Source organism: Heterocephalus glaber, unplaced genomic scaffold (genome assembly GCF_053883595.1).
Source record: "Heterocephalus glaber isolate CG9 unplaced genomic scaffold, H.glaber_assembly_v1.0 deba00001608, whole genome shotgun sequence".
Lineage (NCBI taxonomy): Eukaryota > Metazoa > Chordata > Mammalia > Rodentia > Bathyergidae > Heterocephalus > Heterocephalus glaber.
Genome location: NW_028258379.1, coordinates 15,979,704 through 15,997,393, shown reverse-complemented (window position 1 = coordinate 15,997,393; position 17,690 = coordinate 15,979,704). Strand labels below are relative to the sequence as shown.

Genomic DNA, 17,690 nt, shown 5'->3' with positions numbered 1-17,690 from the left:
AAATAGCAATTTCACTTCCCTGTGATTGCCATAAGGACCTTCAAGAAGAGTCTAGAGAGCTTCAGATTCCTAATTTAGGGTAGGAAGAGAGTCACAATCATCTTCTCTAACTATCAATTTCAAAAGTAAAGGAGTAAATTACACAGAACCCTCAGTTTCCCTTAACCATCCATTAGTGAAATATCTAAATCTTTTTTAGAAGCTAATTATACTAGAGCTTGTATCTCCATCACAAGATAATATAACTGGCACGAGAAGCTAGTTTCATTTTTCCAAATTTACCTCAATGTGGCCCCCACTTGGGCTGACCATGAGCTTATGTACACTGAGAAGGCAAAGACCTGGTACCCTTTTTGACTAGTCAGTACCTATGACAGTGGTAGCGAACCTATGGCACATGTATTATTATTTTTCTTTTAAGTCAGAAGGTGTTAATGTAGGAGTTGTTTTTTCCAAACTAAAACCTCAGTATTCAGGTTTAATTGCAGTGTTGGTACTTTGTGATAAATAAATGGGTTTGGGTTACAATTTGGGTGCTTGTCTCTAAAAGGTTTGCCATTGCTGTTCTACGCTATACTGTTTGTTAAATACTTTGCCTGTCTTTCTCACCTAAATTCTTATATCCTAGATTCTGGTGACCACGTCTGTGTACATACAAGTAGAAGTCTTCACAGAGCGATGGCTTACATGCTAAATGGAACAAGTTTGTCAAAAAAAAAAGATAAGTAGAATATGATTCTGCTGATAGGAGGTACCTAGAATAATCAAATTAGAGAGAAAGAAAGTAGATGGTGGTTGCTGTGGATGGGGAATGTTTAATGAGCATAGAGTTTCAGTCTAGAGTGAAGAAAAAGTTCTGGAGATTGATAGTGGTGATAATTACACACCAGTGTGAATGTACTAAAGGCCACTAATTGTACACTTAAATGTTTAAAATGATAAATGTGATGTTATACAGTCTATATTTTAATACAATGTTTAATGTCCTACTTGTTCTGAGAACAATCTTATTTGACAGTTCTTCTACCTCCTTAACACTTCTAGTGATTCTTCTTTGGACTTTCATTACCTACTCTATTTTTTTCTTCCTTTTGACCAGAAAAACTATTATTATTCACTAAAGAAACATCATAAAGGCTCTCATAGTGAACAACTCTACACCAAACCCAGGTGAATGGTCTTGGAGAAATGAAAGAGAGCCCAGTTGGAGATGTGCTCTTGGTGATTTATGCTATTGAGGCTGGCAGTGTAGCTCAGTGGTACAGTTCAAGCTTAGTATGCATTAGGCTCTAGGTTTAATCCTCACGACTAGAAAACAAATAAATCACTGTGTTAATCTTTCCTTTGGCATTAATGATCATTCAACAGTAGAGGGGTATCAACAATGGAGGTATGTAGACCTCCCTGAGTCCTGATCGAAAGGACACCTGGTCATTTATAGTCTGGGTCCCAATGACCCCCCACAGCACACTGTGGAGGAAACAAAGTAACTGTCCACAGAGCCCAGGAGTCTGTGCCTCTCTCTGGCCTGTCACCTCCTTCATTGCTTGGTAATTTCAAGTCTCTGCTCTGGTTTCCCAATTTCTCTTGAATGAAGAGATTCCTAAATAGCAAGTTAAGGAAAGTCTGTGAAATATATTCTGAAACCCATGAATGGAAGGATTTTATTTAAATAATCTCACCTCTGCAATGTCACATTCCTTGCACAGGGACAGGATGCTCAGTTTGACTCCCACCCATGGTTAAACCGCTCAATTACAGCTAATCTTTTTGGAGAACAGTACCAACAAGCAAAGAGCTTCCTCCTTGTTCTTTTTGTTTGTTTTTGAGTATGACATCTGATCTTCAATGATCCCTCTGGAAATGCTGTGATGTGCATGCTATTATACGGTTAAAAAAACGAAGCTTTCCCAAGGGGCTTATGGAGGGATGAGGTATCCACTGATAAAATGTAAGTGCCTAAACATAGTAATGAAATGTAACATTATTCAAAAAGTAGAGTACTGAGTGGGAGTAAAACTGGATTACATGGTTAGGAAAAGAGGAGCCAGAAGAACCTGTTATCTCTTTTCTCATTAGCAAAGGAACAGAAGTTCACTGAAGGTAATATATAAGAAGCAGGCTGGGCAGCCAAAGGCACTGAGTTGCAACTAGAAGGAGGGGCGATGGAGAAACCTGAATAGTTTTTTTGAGACAGGGTCTCCCTATGTAATTTAGGCTGACCTTAAACTCACTATGTAGCCCAGGCTGTGCTTGAACCCAGTGCAATCCTTCTGCCCCAGCCTCCTGAGTGCTAGGATTACAGGCCTGGATCACCATGCTTGGCAGTATACAGGTTTAAATGAAGACAAAGTTCAAGGAAGGGATGAGCAGTCCAATTAACAAATGAGTACAAAGAAGGGCAGGTAAAAAGTAGGAACTGCTTTGGCAGAAATATTTTGACATGTCCATGCTACTTTGAATTTAGAATGAAATTATTTATTATCAGTGGACCAAAGTCAGAAAACTCATCAATAGTGATTCTGCTTCCATTCCTGGCTTGGGTGCTGATTAAAGAACTTTCCAGCCACAGGTAGCAATCTATACTCCGTGCTTTTTTCTTTTTGTTTTTTGAGACAGGGTCTTGAACTCCTGATCCTCCTGTTTCAGCTTCCTGAGTGCTGGGATTACATACATGTACCATGACACCTAGCTAGTCTGCTTGATTTGATATTAGAGGAGTCATGCAACTCTGCAGCTTATATCAGAATTCACCATACTAGGTAGCAAGATTGGTTTTGTTTGCTAAAAACTGTTTTAATACAAACATTCCAAGGAAACATTCACTTTAATGCCCTCTTGTTGCATATTGGAAATCAAATCTGCAACTAACTCAGCATAATTAGGGATGATTGTGGATAGGTTCTTAGGTATGTGAACAGAAGCAGGAGTCAATAGATGTATAGAGGGCAGGGTATTAGACAAAAGAAGATCAAATAAGGGACTTTGGGTAAGAAGTGTTTTTCCAATTGCACACATATTGAACAGACTGGAACATCACAAACTTTTATAATGAAATGTTTTTAATCTCATCAGCAACATAAGCTCAGTCTCCAAATCACAAAAGGAAGCTTCTCAAGCAAGTAGAGGCTTTTAGTAAAGAGACGGGAATTTTCATAGTGCAACTATGGGTAGGGGCACAGGGTGTTCAGCTGTGCAATGCAATATGTGCCACAAGAAACTTGCCTGCTTTGAGCTACAGCGGGGCTATGAGGCCATGGCAACTAGCACTGAAAGTACCAGCCTTTAGGGATTGCAGGGTTAAAGGGCAGTGGTGACCGACACAGAAGTGGCCAGGAACACTGCAACCTGGGCTTTCCTGGATTTCTGGGGCCTGAGTTTACTTATCTAAATATTCCTTTCTATAATGCCTAATAGTTTTCATTCCTTTCAAAATCCCACCCCGTTTTTTGAAAGTCATTTTTTGGGCTAGTAATAGTTTTTACCTCCACCAAAATTTTAAGAGTCAATTACTCTCTTTAAAATTTTGTTAAATTCCTTGTCCAAAATGTGTGGGACTAAAATCATTTTGGATTTTAAAAAAATTGAAATATTTGCATATATATATAATGAGATACCTTGGGGATATCTTTACAAGCAAGAACATCCAACCACTTCAATGGCAGCTTCTGGAATACATACATGTTAAAGACAGCAGAGGCTATACTTTCTTCTTTTATAAATTCTTAATCACAGAGAAGCTCTAGCACGCAGTAAGTGTTTACAGTCCCTACAGATGACAGAAGGACTCGCATGAGCAGTACAAAGTGGTGCTAGCCAGAATAAGAAAGTTATGTGATTGGAGAGGCATTATAATGTGATGGCGATCTCCCCGGGCTTTGGGGTTTATTTCCAAGAACAAAATTAGAATAGTTCTGCATGAAATGAACATTGTATGCTCTATTACAAATGCTTTCCAGGGCAGCTGGAGTTGGGTCCTATTCAGAGATCAAATGGATAAAGGCAAAATTAATAAGCTGGAAAGGATCCTCTGCCCCAAGGCCTTCCGTACATCTAACTTCTCTATGCTTTATGATTCTCAAACTTTTCCCATCCCAAAAATGGAGATATGATAATAGCACCTATCTCACAGGGCTGTCGTAGGAACTGAAAAGTTAACACAAGTGGAAGTAATGACAAATAGGAAGGGTTCCAAAAAGAATTACCACTAGTACTATTATTACTATTCTTCCCTCAACCCAATGATTCCATTTCAATAAGCCAGAGCTCTACAGTTCTTTGAGGCCAGATACAGAAAACACAAACTTAGCCATTTACCAGTAAAGCATTCTGTACTGCAAAGTTAGCAAATATAGTCATCAGTATAGCAGTACCACTTGTGATGTCAAAAAGGCTCCAGGTACTAAAAAGAAAAAAATAGGGCTGGGGATGTAGCTCAGTGGCACTGCGCCTGCCTGGCAAGTGCAAGATCCTGAGTTTGATCCCCAATACTGGAAAAAAACAAAAATGAACTTTGACCACTATTCTATTCCATATACACAAAAAACTGAGTTGGATCATTGACTTTTTTAAGTCTAAAAGCTAGTAGTATCATAGAGTCTCCAGAAGCAAATATATGTGTGTAAACTTGTGGTAGGCAGATTTCTTAGGACACAAAAAGCTCTGATAATGGAAAAAAAGAATAATCTGAATTTCCTTAAAATGAACACTTATACTCATCAAAGGACATCATTAATAAAATGGAGTGGGAGTGTAGACTGGTGCAAGCACTGTGGAAATCAGTATGGAGATACCTCAAAGAACTAGGACTGGAAATCCAATTTGACCCTGCTATTCCACTGCTGGGGATCTTCCCCAAAGAATTAAAAGAATCATACCACAGTGATATATGTGCACCCATGTTCATAGCAGTGCAGTTTGTAATAGCTAAAACTTGGAAACAGCCCAAATGCCCATCAACTGGAGACTGGATAAAGAAAATGTGGTTTTTTAATAAAACGGAGTACTACTCAGCCATAAAAAATGAGAAATTAGAGACATTTATAGCTAAGTGGATGCACATTGAGGCAATACTCTTAAGTGAAATAAATAGGACACAGATGTGTAAATACCGAATAGTTTCTCTGGTGTGAGAAACTGAAAGTGTAAATAAGGACTAAATGTATAATAAGTCATGTGAAATAGGAAGAAAAGGGCCAAAGGGGAAGGAAGTCGGAGGGCTAAGGGAAAGGATAGAAGGGAATGGGATTAATGAGAAAATGGAAAAATAGGAACAAAATTTTTGTAAATAGGGAGGGCTGGAGGGGTTGAAGGGAGGGCTGGGCAAGGGTAAAAAACAACCAAGAGAGACTATGTAAAGGTGCAAATTTCCAATGATGAATGTCATTATATTGTATACCTAAAATGTACCAATTATTAGAATGAATAATCGATAATGTAAAATAGGAATAAAAGGTCCAAAGGGGTAGGGGTAGTGGGAGGCGCAGGGGAAAGGAAAGAAGGGAAAGGAAAAAATGATGAGAAATGGAAAAAATGGAAATAAAGTCTTTGTAAATAGGGAAGGAAGGAGGGGGTGAAGGGAGGGCTAGGAATGGGGAAAAAATAAGAACCAAGATGCATTATATAAAGGTACAATTCCCAATGAGAAATGTAATTGTGTTGTATACCTACAATGTACCAATGAAAGAATTTAATAAAAAATAAAATAAAATAAAATAAAATGGATCGGCAAGACAAGCCTTGGAGGAAAATATCTGTAATACATACATGTGAGAAAGGATTCCTACTGATAATATATTTTAAAAGTCCTTGGTGTTAATTACTGACCTTAACAATAAAATGACAGCCAAATTTTAAAAATGTGTAAAAGTTCTGAGCAGACGGTTTACAACAGAAAAAATATGAATGTCCAATAAACACATGAAAAGTTCTCAACATCAGTAATCATCACAGAAATGCAAATAACATGTTACACCTACTAAAATTACTAAAATCAAAGAGCAGTACCAAATTGTGGTGGTAATATGGAGCAGCTACATTGTCGATGGGAATATAAAATAATAGTTTCAGGACACTGTCAACTTTTTGTAAGTTAAACATATATTAACATGACTTCACAATTCTACTCCTAGGGATTTATCTAAAAGAAATGAAAACATATGGTTAAACAAAGAGATGTAAGAGCTTTCACTGGGTTTGTGTTAATAATTGTCAAAAATTGGAACCAATCCTATCATTAGGAAAATTTTTGTGCCAGCTAATCTTGATGGTCAACTTAATTGGATTAAGAAGCTCCTGGAGAGGAGACTGGTAAAGATACCATTCCATTTATAGCTGCATGGGCTATGAGGAGGGGGGGCCTTGCTGAGGAAGCGGGTCATAGGTATGGGCAGTGTGACCTTGTGGAGTATAGCTGAATCCTTCCTCTTGTGCTCTTTTCCTACTTTCTGCTTCTTGGATGCATGAGGTGAGCAGCTGCCCTCAGCCGTGCTCTTCTCCCATGATATTTCTGCTTTGGAATCAGCCAATCATGATCGAAACCTCTGAAACCATGAGCCAAATTAAATCTCTCCTACTTTAAGTGGCAGATGTCAGGTATTTTGTCTCAGCAATGGAAAGTTGAGTAATACAATGGATAAACAGTGTGATATAGCAATACAATGTGATACTACTCAATAAAAAGGATTGAACTACTAATGTAATCAACAAAATAGATGAACGTCAAAAACACTGTGTTGAATGATAGACACAAAAGAGTAAATATACCATGATTCCATTTAAATAAAATCCAAAGAAGTGGTAAAACCAATATATGGTAACAGATGTCAGAAAAGGTTATTGTGGGGAGAGGGAATATTGACTGGGAAAGAACACATCAGAATACTGAAGTGTGATGGAAATACTCTATATATTGTATTACTGGTGGTTATGTAGATATGTAAGACTGTTGAAACTCATTAAACTGAACATGTAAAATATATGCATTCTAGTTAATGTAAATTATACTTCAATTTCAAAAAGGCAAATAAGCAAGCAAAAGGTCATAAGATTTTTATTTATATTTCATCAAAACCTTAGTTACTATTATTTCCTGTTCTGTGTACATGTTATATCACCATCCCGATTTTCACTATATAATTCCTTTTTCTCATCATGCACTTTTGTAATAGTGGGATCATATGTTAAGCTATATGCCTAAGTAGTTGTTTCATTTCAGTGGAATTCAACCCGGATTTATTGGGTACTATTCCTAGGTGCATAGGGAATACTAAGAAGAAAAACACAGTTCTTTCTCTCAAAAAGCTCACAATCTGGAGGAGTGAAGTTACGAATGGCAGGATTTTGGAGTATGTGGTATTTACACAGGGGTTTAAAGTCCAGGAGGAACAGTATTAGGTAGGGGTCCATGGGAACTAACCTATATGATCACAATAGTGATGAAATTAAAGGACAAAATAATCTGGCACAAAGGTCTAAAGAAGCAAGAGGAATACAAGCAGAGTGACAAGAATATGTAAGTGATCATTATGGATGAAGGTGTACAGAACACTGGTTCTGAAAAACTGGGCCCAGGGGCCGGGGATTTAGCTCAGTGGTTCTGGCGCCTGCCTTGAAAGTTCAAGGTCCCAAGTTTGATCCCTAGTACCAAAAAAAAAAAAAAAAAAGAACCTGGGCCTGAAGATATATCATGAAATTAAAGTCCTATGTAGTTAGAAGAGAGTAAAGCCATGATAGCTAAGTTTAGTGCTAAAAGTATACAGTGTAGGCTCTGTGAAGGAAAAATAAATGTTTATGAAATTCATTCAATGAATGAGAACTACTTCTATTAGTGAAAAAAAAAAAAGTCAAATTGCACTTAGATATAAATTCAGTGAAACAGAAACCATCTACTAACAAGTCTTAATATACGAGATATATTCTAAGCTGTTAATATCTATTGGTAATAATGGGAACACTGATAGCTAGACAGAGGAAATCTATGCCTAACATTAATTAAGTGGACTAAGTTAGATGGGCCTGCCAAGAGAGTTTGATCTCATAATGACAGCTGCTCTGATTCTTAGAATTTATGTGTTGGACTATGATTTTTTTGGGTACCAGGGATTGAACTCGGGTCCTTGCGCTTGCGCGGCAGGTGGTGGAATCACTGAGCTAAATCCCTGGCCCACGTTGAACTATGATTTTAAAATGATTTCTAAAAATGCAGGTGTGCTAAAGAAACTTTTTTTCTTTTTTACCTTTGAGTTTGTTCCCAGAGATAACACCATACTCTCGCCTTTTTCTGCTTTGAATGTATAGTTATTTTGAGATAGGTCTTTTGCAGGAAGAGTTAAAAGTGTAATAGAATAGTAATAAAATACTAAAAAGCTCAGAAATAATTTGGAAAAACTATGTGAACTCCTGATGAGCTATATGTTGGGTCAAAACACAACCTATATGAAATTACAAGTGCAAACTGATTTCCTGTTTGAAAATGGGGTGAAAAAAGCTCGGAAAATCTTTAAATATTCTGTTTGAGATGACGAAAGGCTCTTAGGAAAGGATTTAAGAAATAATTTAAAAAGCAAGGCAAAAAGAAATAAGAGGTTTTGGGCGCTGGAGAAATATCAAAACCAAAGCAAGAGCTGGGTTAGTGAGAATTCTGGAGCGGCAGAGGCCTTGTGGCCCTGGATCCACAGCACAGGTTTCAAACTGGACCAACCCAGAACAGGAGTCTGCAGCTTAGTGACCTACAGCTGGGGATCTTAGGGATCCTGAGCAAGATTGCTGGGTTCAGATCCTGGCTTGACCACTAAAAAAACATTTCTGACATCTCTGCACCTTAGTTCCTTCAGCTGTGAAATGGGAGTAAAAATCAATCCCACCTCTCATAAAGTTGGCTGAATTAAATGAGATGTGTCAAGCATTTAGCACCATGTGTGGCATACAAAGTAAATGCTCAATAAACATTAGTGACTATTATTAAAATTCTTTCTGTGGAATGAAAGTTCCACTCCAGAATTCATTCCTTTCGGTGGAAAGTTTAGTGAGCCTAAACTTTCAGGTGGAGTGGAGTCGGGAGGTGACAACGGGGCACCAAGGATCAGGTGTGAGCAATTCTGTTACTTCTGAGAAAGGGAGAAATGTGAAGTAGTATTTATTATTCCCTTAACCAAGTACTGTGTCCATGTGAGATAACCTGGGTAATGAGTGAACGGAGTGAAACCAGTGGATTCATAATGGGCCCTGGAGTTACTCAGGATGTGTGAGCAGGAGGGTAAAGTCCACTTGCCAGCCTCCCCAACCAGGGACAACTGCAGCACAGCATCCCCTGCCGGGAGTGACTTCCTAGTGATGGAGACCTGCTGGTCCTGGCCAAGCAGAGAGAGAATACTCTCATCACGGGCAGGATGCTGGCTCCCGAGTGAAAGTGGGGTTCACTAATAATGCTGACAAAAGGGAGGGACAACCACTAGGGCCCTGGATGTGAGCACTGATGACAGACAGAGGTTACTCCCCTCCCTCCCTACCTCCTGGGCTTCAAGCTGAAACTAACACCAGTGGCCACACCCCTTTTCACTTTAAAAAAAAACCCAAAAATATTCTTTTAAGAAACAAAAGTACTATATTCTCAATGCCTTATACCTAAACAACACAAAAATAAAGATATAAAACAAAAGTCTTCGTGCTCCAACAACCAAAGATGCCTACTATCAACATTTTGATGTGCGTTCTTCCTCTGTATTTCCCTTCTACTAAGTGAACGCGTATAGCCTGCTTTTATCAGCTAGTAATAAGTTATGATCATTTTCCCATGTGATAATATTAGGCTTGGGGAGGTTTTTTTTTTTCCCCATTAAGTTCATTGGTACATTTTAGGTATAAAATACAGTTATATTCATCATTGGGATCTTGTACCTTTACATGAGTCTCTTGGTTCTTATTTTTTTTCCCCTTCCCCTGCTCTCCCTTCACCCCCTCCACTCTTCCCTATTTGCAAAGACTTTGTTTCCATTTTTTTTCCTTTTCTTATATTTTTCCCCTTCTTTCCTTTCCCCTACCTCTCCCACTTCTCCTGCTCCTTTAGACCTTTACTTCCTATTACACAATATCAATTATACATTTTTAAAATTAAAATATCAAGACCTAGGAGACATTACCACAGATTTTACAGAATTTAAAAGGATATAGAAAGCATATTACAAAAATCTGTTTTGAAATAAATTTGACAACTTCTAAGAAGTACCTTGGAAGACAAATTAATGAAACTAACTCTGGAGGAAATATAAAATTTGAATAGCACCTATTAAAGAAAGTATATTCTTGGCTTGAAAACCTACCTATATGACAACAACAGGCTCATATACATTTTAACTGATAAATTATATCAAACATTTAAAGCAGAAAAAAAAAGGAATACTTCTCGCCTCATTTTAGGAAATCAACATTGTGCTAATCCTAAAACTGGATAAAGATAATAGAAGAAAAAAGTATGAACATAGATAGAAATTTGTTTAACAAAACAAACTATTAGAAGTCAGATCTGGCAGGATGTAGAAAGTGGTTTTGTTATAGGGATGGCAGTGTTGGTTCAGTATTGGAAGATCCACCCCCAAAAGTCACCATTTTAACAGAGGAAAGGAAAAAGCCACATGATCCTGTCACTAGTTGGAGAAAAAGTATTGGACTAAATTCCACAGCTGTTCGTGGTAAAAGCTATCAGGAGACTAGAAGTAGAACTGAACCTTCTCAACAGATTAAAGACATGTACTCCATACTTCCAGTGAGAACACCTTATATGAATGGAGAAGATACAATGCCTTCTCCTTAAGGTGGGGAACAAGGGCAGATATGCTTACTCTTTATCTGTCCATTAAACTGTGAAACCTAGGCCCAACCAAAATAGTCTGGCAATAAAATGACACAATTAGGATAGGATTGCCATGGCAGAAGCAAAATCTTTATATGTAGATGAAATGATCATCTACAGAGAAAATACTAAGAAATCTCTAGGAACCTAGAACTTGTATTTGAATTTAGCAGGATTAGAAAACACAAGGTATATATAAAAATTCAGGTCTATGTATACTTGCTGTAAATGAAGAATTGGATATTGAAATTTAAAAGTTATATAGGAGTACAAAGGACCTAGAAAAGTTTAAAAAAACAAACAAACAAACAAAAAAACTGTGTTGGAAGACGTTTAGTATCTAATTTTAAGACTTCTTCTAAAGCTATGGTAATCAAGGCAGTGTTGGTGTAAGGAAAGACATATAGATCATTGGAATAAAACAGAGAATCTAGAAATAGAACCACACATATATGGTCCACTGAGTTTAGGTTTGGGGAGTTTTTATTCAACTTCTGTTACAGTTACTGTCAACCTAAACCAGTGGTGGCGAATCTGTGGCACACAAGCTGCAGCAGGCTGTCTGTTATCATTGAAAGCTCTAAAAGGTTCACCATCACTGATCTAAACCGAATTTTTTAATCCATATGAAAGGCTGTATTAAATTCCATGAATTAAATTCCTTATTAAATTCCATGAATTAGATTTGTCACTCCAGTATTAAAATTATTGTAAATCTTGATTGTCATCTAAGGCACATACTGTTTCATGAAATTCCTACTTCATGTCATCTGAAAACAAGATTTGTGTGTCTTCTAGATATGTAAGTGTTGAGCAAACAGTAGGCACTTAAAGAAAGATAAATGGATAAATGAATTCATTGATAAAAGGTGAACTAGTGAGCCAATGACTGAGTCCCAAAGGCTTAATTCCCAAATTCACTCTGATTCATTGTTTGGGTACAGTTACCCATTTAGTTACACAATATTCTTAATGACAGTGCTATCTCCTTCACATTTCTCTTTGCGCTCACAAGATTTCATTATGCTTTGCTGAAATCCAGTTACAGTCCTTCTTTTCAAGTCCCCTGATGTTTCTCTTACTAAAGTAATCCTACCATGAAGGGAAATGAGGTTAGTTTAGCATGACTTACTTTTCCCATGAATCAATGCTGGGCTTAAGCAATTCCCTTTTCTTTCTCTAATGGCTGCTAAATCATTGCTTTGCTAATCTGTTAAGATTTTGGCCTGAAATTGACATCTCAATTACCGGTTTATACATTCAGCATCTAATGTATCTCTATCTCATCCCTTCCTTTCCTAGTGTATGAGCTCCTTCTCTGCTCATTAAATCATACCCTGAATCACTATCACAGGCACTAGAAACATAAATCAGGAATTAGTAATCATAAGAAATGTTCTTCTTTGGACATAGTAATTCAATAGAGAAAATAAGACTGATTCAATGGTTTGGCTCTGTGACGAGTTAAGGATTTGGACAAAGATGTGCCCTGAAAACTAAAAACCTAATAAGGAGTAGAGCCTATATCAATTAACACTTGAAAAACAAACCTGCCCCTATTGTTTACTAGATATCTTGGTAGAAAAACCAAAAGTAAAAGTAGGACAACAAATTAAAATAAGGTGGCTCAAAATCAATAAAGGCAAAAAAAAAAAAAAAGAACAGAGAGAAATAATCAAAAGAGATTAAAAACACAAGCAGGATCCAAATAAGACAGTTAATTTGAAACACAGAATTACAAGCAACTGAGAAGGAAAGTTTCTGATTATTCATTCAATAGAGATATAGGAAAGACAAAAGAAGCATAGTGATGACGAGAAGATGTCTGAGGGGGATATTTTGGCTGAATCTACTTTGATTTTTTTATTAAAAAACTGTATGACAATGACCTAAATTTGGGAAGAACACACTGAGATATCATGTCAAAAAGCTAGAAGCTGATATGCCTGTCCTTTAAAAGTACATTGAAATCCCAGCCAGCTGGATTTGACAATGGATACAGAATGTGAACCAGACTTCCGCCGTCTCCACACCCCGACCACTCCATGATTGATGGAATGGCCCCCAGGAGGAGGAAATAAGGACAAACTTGGATTTCTTAGTATATCTGGCAAAGACTCTGGGAGCGAGCTTTATGGAACACAAAGCTGGACATAAAACCAAACCTTTCAAAAGGTTAAGTTCACAGCACTGTTCTAGAGGGCAACTTACGAATCTGGGAATCAGCCAGTAATGTAGATAGAGACCTTGGTCCTTTATCTGTTAGCTTCCTGGATCTAAAAAGACAGACTGATCCTTAGCCTTATGAACAAGAAATGTCTTTGATCCAGCTCTTTATTTTGGCGTAACCAGCATACCACATGAAGCCTGAAAAATGTGGCTGTGAACTAAAAAAGAAGTGAGCAAAGAGTGACCTTTAAGAAAGCCAAAGGAGAACTCCCTGACACCAGTTCATTCAACAGTGAAGACTGAGTTCAGCTCAGCAGGATTTTTATCAAATAAAGGGAAAAGTCTGATGCTTTGTGACAATAATGGAGGTACACACAAGCACAGCTGGACCTTGTAAAACTGGACTGCCATCACCTAGCTTTCACACCCTGCAAAGACAAGCCAAGAAAAGATTTTAGAGTGAAAGCTAATGTACAGATTGTCTGGGGCAGCCAACTTGCCAGTTTCCAAGAACTTCCACACTGAATTGTAGCTGGGTTCAAACCTAGTGCACACAAACAGCTTGCAAAGTGTCACAAATTTAGAATTCCTGCCCCATCACATCAGTTAGGCTCCCTCCATTTCTTCCTTTTCTCCCAGGAAGCAAAACAGCAGGCAATTTGACACAGTCAAGCCCACAGGTTTTCTGACTCCAGTCATCTGCCTCTGCCCCTTTCCTTCAATTGGCCAAGGAAAATAGGAGACCATTCCAAAAACTCCACCCTTCTTTTTCAACCTCCTCCACCTGTCCTCTTTCTTTCTTTATAACTAAAGATGTTTTTATAAAACAAGGGAAATCACAAGAAAGGAGGTTTTATTTAAAGAAGTAATAAAGCCAAAGAGAGGGAAGTAAAATACATACTTCTGTTCAAGCCATTTTCCTACTGTAGTACAGTATGGAATGAACAGCTTCTAGGAGCCCATTCCCAAGCTACTCTCAACATAATCTATGGAAACAACCCTTTGTCATTCTGAAGTCAGTGGCTTTGTTACAATGGCCCATGCTTCTGTTTTGGAAAGACAAGTCTACTGAAATTTGCTCAAGATTAACTAGAGGGGCCAGGCCAAGGTCACAGCTGCCATGAAACGCAGGCACCTGTCTCTGATAGTATCAGACTACTGAAAACACATTAACCTGCTCCTCAGCTGCTTGCAAAGAACATCACTTCATCACCAGCCCTAGGAGAGGCAGCATCGCCTTGAAACTTGTTAAAAATGACAATAATTGAGCCTCACCCCAGGTCCACACTGGTTGGGGCCCAGTAATCTGTTTGTTAACAAGTCCTTTGGGTGATTCTGGTACACAAGGAGAATCACAGGCAAAATGGTTAACAGCATGGACTCTACCACCATATTGCTAGGTTTGAATCCTCACCACCATTCACTATGTCATCTTGAGCAAGCCATTTCATTTCCTCCAGGCTTAGTTTCTCCATCTGTAAAATGGAGATGATGGTGATACTTACTCACACAGTAGCTGTGAGCATTAAATTACCTAACACATGTAAAGCTCTTGGAACAGTTGCTGGTACAAAAACAATCCATTAAATGAGTTAAGTACATGAAGCATTTAGTTGCCACTACTACTATTTCTTATTTGTGCTCTTATTGAGGTTCAATGAGACATAACACAAATTTCTAATAAACCAGCAGAAAGTCCACATTCCTGCACGGTAAACTGCTCTCTTGGTAAACTGCCCATACTGCACATCAGCTTTAGTATGAATGTGATAAAAATAGGAATATAGAATTTGTATTTTAGGGACTGAAGCCAACATAATACTTTGCCTCTAAAGCTCTAAATTCAGACATTACACTTGCCACTGAAGAAATTTATGATTCATCTGTATGTCTTATGGCTAATTCCTCACACATTGAGTCCATAGATGATGTAGATAGAGGCTAACAGGAACACTGCTCATTAACATTTTTAAAAAATAAGTTTTTCACAATACCATGGTTTCTATCTAAAATACTATAGCTATTAAATCATATGCTTGCTAAGCCATAGCTAAAATGAGAATGACAGTTAAAAAACATGTGGACTTGAGCCGGGGATTTAGCTCAGTGGTTCCGCCGCCTGCCTTGCAAGCTCAAGGACCCAAGTTCGATCCCTGGTACAAAACAACAACAACAACAACAACAACAACAAACCATGTTGACCAATACATGTATGATCAGGCTATTGTAAGAAACTAAGAGAAACAAAAAAAACAAAAAAATCCCCACAATCTCCATCCCCTAGTATCACAAGAGTTCCCTTACATAATGCCTCTCCATCCAAAACACCCATTTTAATTTGCCTGACCCACTGGTTGAAATCTCTGAAAGTTATATCCAAGGGAGGCAGCACATGAAGCAAGTAAAGCTTTAATCCACGCTGTAGATCATGTCATATATTTATGGTTAGCTTCTTCAAGCCACTGATGTTCTCTGCCCACCCACAAAGCCTCTTGATACTGGCACCTGGCTGAAGTGAAAAACTGTACAGGTCTGCAGACTACGATAAAGGTACTTGCAATGCTGAATTGTACTGCTCCAGCTGCTAGATTTTTCTTCACTTTTGTTCACAGAGGTTGTTTTTCATATCCTACTAGTGATACTTTATTTTCAGAAATACTGTATTTCCACCTCTCCTTTGTACATTATCATCAAGAAATAGGCCTAACTGGTCTGGGATGCCATTATGAAAATACTAGTACATACTGATTTTCCTCCCTTTAGAAGGAGAGACGATAAAGTAGTGAAAAGAATTTAAGCTTTCACATGGACAAATGGGAAAATCTCTAAAACTATTTAACCTACCTACCTTCCTTCCTTCCATCCATCCATCCACTTATCCATCTATCCATCCATCTATTTATCTGGTTTTTTGAGGCAGGGTCTCAACATGTAGTTCAGGCTGACCTTGAACTCACTCTGTAGCCCAGGCTGGCCTCGAACTCATGGCAATCTTCCTACTTCAGGCTCCAGAGTATTGGAATTGCAAGCATTCACTACCACACACAGATTAATTATTTATTCAGGAGGGTAACATGTTACAGCCATGTTTTCAGGAATAAATAAGATAAATCATACAAAGCACAGGATCTGGCATGAACTGGGCACTAATAAATGTTAGTTTCCCCATCCTTTCATTCCTGTCCTTAACAAATAACAGAACAGAATCTTATCATTTCAAAACCAGGGAGAAATACTTATGAATTAGTATCTAGGCATAGGGCACTTTAAACAATAGAAAAATGAACTTAAAAATTTAAAATAACTAAGAATGTATAAGTATTAAAAAGTGTAAAGCCGGGAAGAACTGATACTCATGGTGCCACTTGGAACCATGGTATTTTAGCATGCTGCGTTCCAGTCCTGTCCCAATACACTGAAATCATACTACTCTGTTTTTATCATTTAACATTAATAAATATATAACAGACATGTTTCATATATATATTCATAAGATGTGTGCATTTAAATAAAAAAAAACACAAACCCTTCTACTCTCCAGACTCTGTCTAGCAGTGTGCTGGGAACAAGACACTAGCTTTAAATTTAGAGAGCAAGAGGAAGGAAACAACTTCCTATGGAGGGAAATAAAAAAAGGCATCAGGGTGACATTTTACCTGAGTGTCAAAAAGATAACCGGCAGTATGCCAACTGGAAAAGAAATTCCAGGCAGAAGGAACAGAGCAGGGAACAACGGCAAGGCAACATGGCCAAACAGAGAGACTTAGGGGTGGACAGATGATGTAATGAAAGCTGGTGAATCTCTCCCATATTCAGAAATAGAGATGTTACTGGTCAAAACTGCAATTTAAGCACAGTGCAGCAGCTATGATTGCAACACTCATGCACTCGGGAGGAAGCTGCAATGAAAAGGATTTTAAAAGTTAAGGTTTGGGGAATAAATACAAAGGGCAAGAGTGGGTGTGGCACGGGGTGGCCAAGTGTGGAGAGAGCCAAGTCTCACCACCTCCACTATCACTAATAAAAGGGTTTTCTAAATGTCTGACTACAAGGCAGGTATTACTATCCCACCTTATAGATGAGAAAATTGAGGCTCAGGTAAAATGATTTCTGCAAGTTCACATACAGAGTAAGTGAAAGAGCTGCTTTTGAGCCCAAGTCTGTATGACTCCAAAATTACAATAAGGAACAGAAAATCAGAACTTATAATAGTCCCTGCCTAAGATTTCCTAACAAAGTGTTATTGCTAGGCCTTTGTTTTAGGAATACTAAAACACTCAAAGGTCCACACAAATACACTCAAGTGATTTTTGACAAAGCTCCAAAATCACTACCTGGAGAAAAAATAACCTTTTAAAAACCAGTTGTCTGTTAACAAATGGTGCTGGCACAATTGCCCACTCAAAGGCAAAAAATGAAGCTCAATCTAAATCTCATACCTCATAGAAAAATTAACTCAGAATAGATATAGATTTAAATATAAAACATAAAACTATAGATCATCTCAAAGGTGTCTTTTAATAACATTTCAAAAAAGAAATGTGTCAGCCAGGCTTGGTGGCACACTCCTGTAATCCCAACACTCTGGAACGCTGAGGCAGGGATATCCCAAATTGGAGTCCAGCCTTGGCAACTTACTGAGACTCTGCCTCAAAATAAAAAATTAAAAAGG

At 37.9% G+C, this 17,690-nt stretch overlaps 1 protein-coding gene across 24 annotated transcripts in view; it reads right to left on the bottom strand.

Annotated features, from left to right (window-relative positions):
* Nucleotides 1-17,690, bottom strand: part of Ttll5 (tubulin tyrosine ligase like 5) — a 300,152-nt gene that overhangs the window by 96,438 nt on the left and 186,024 nt on the right. The gene's annotated exons all lie outside the window — the stretch shown is intronic.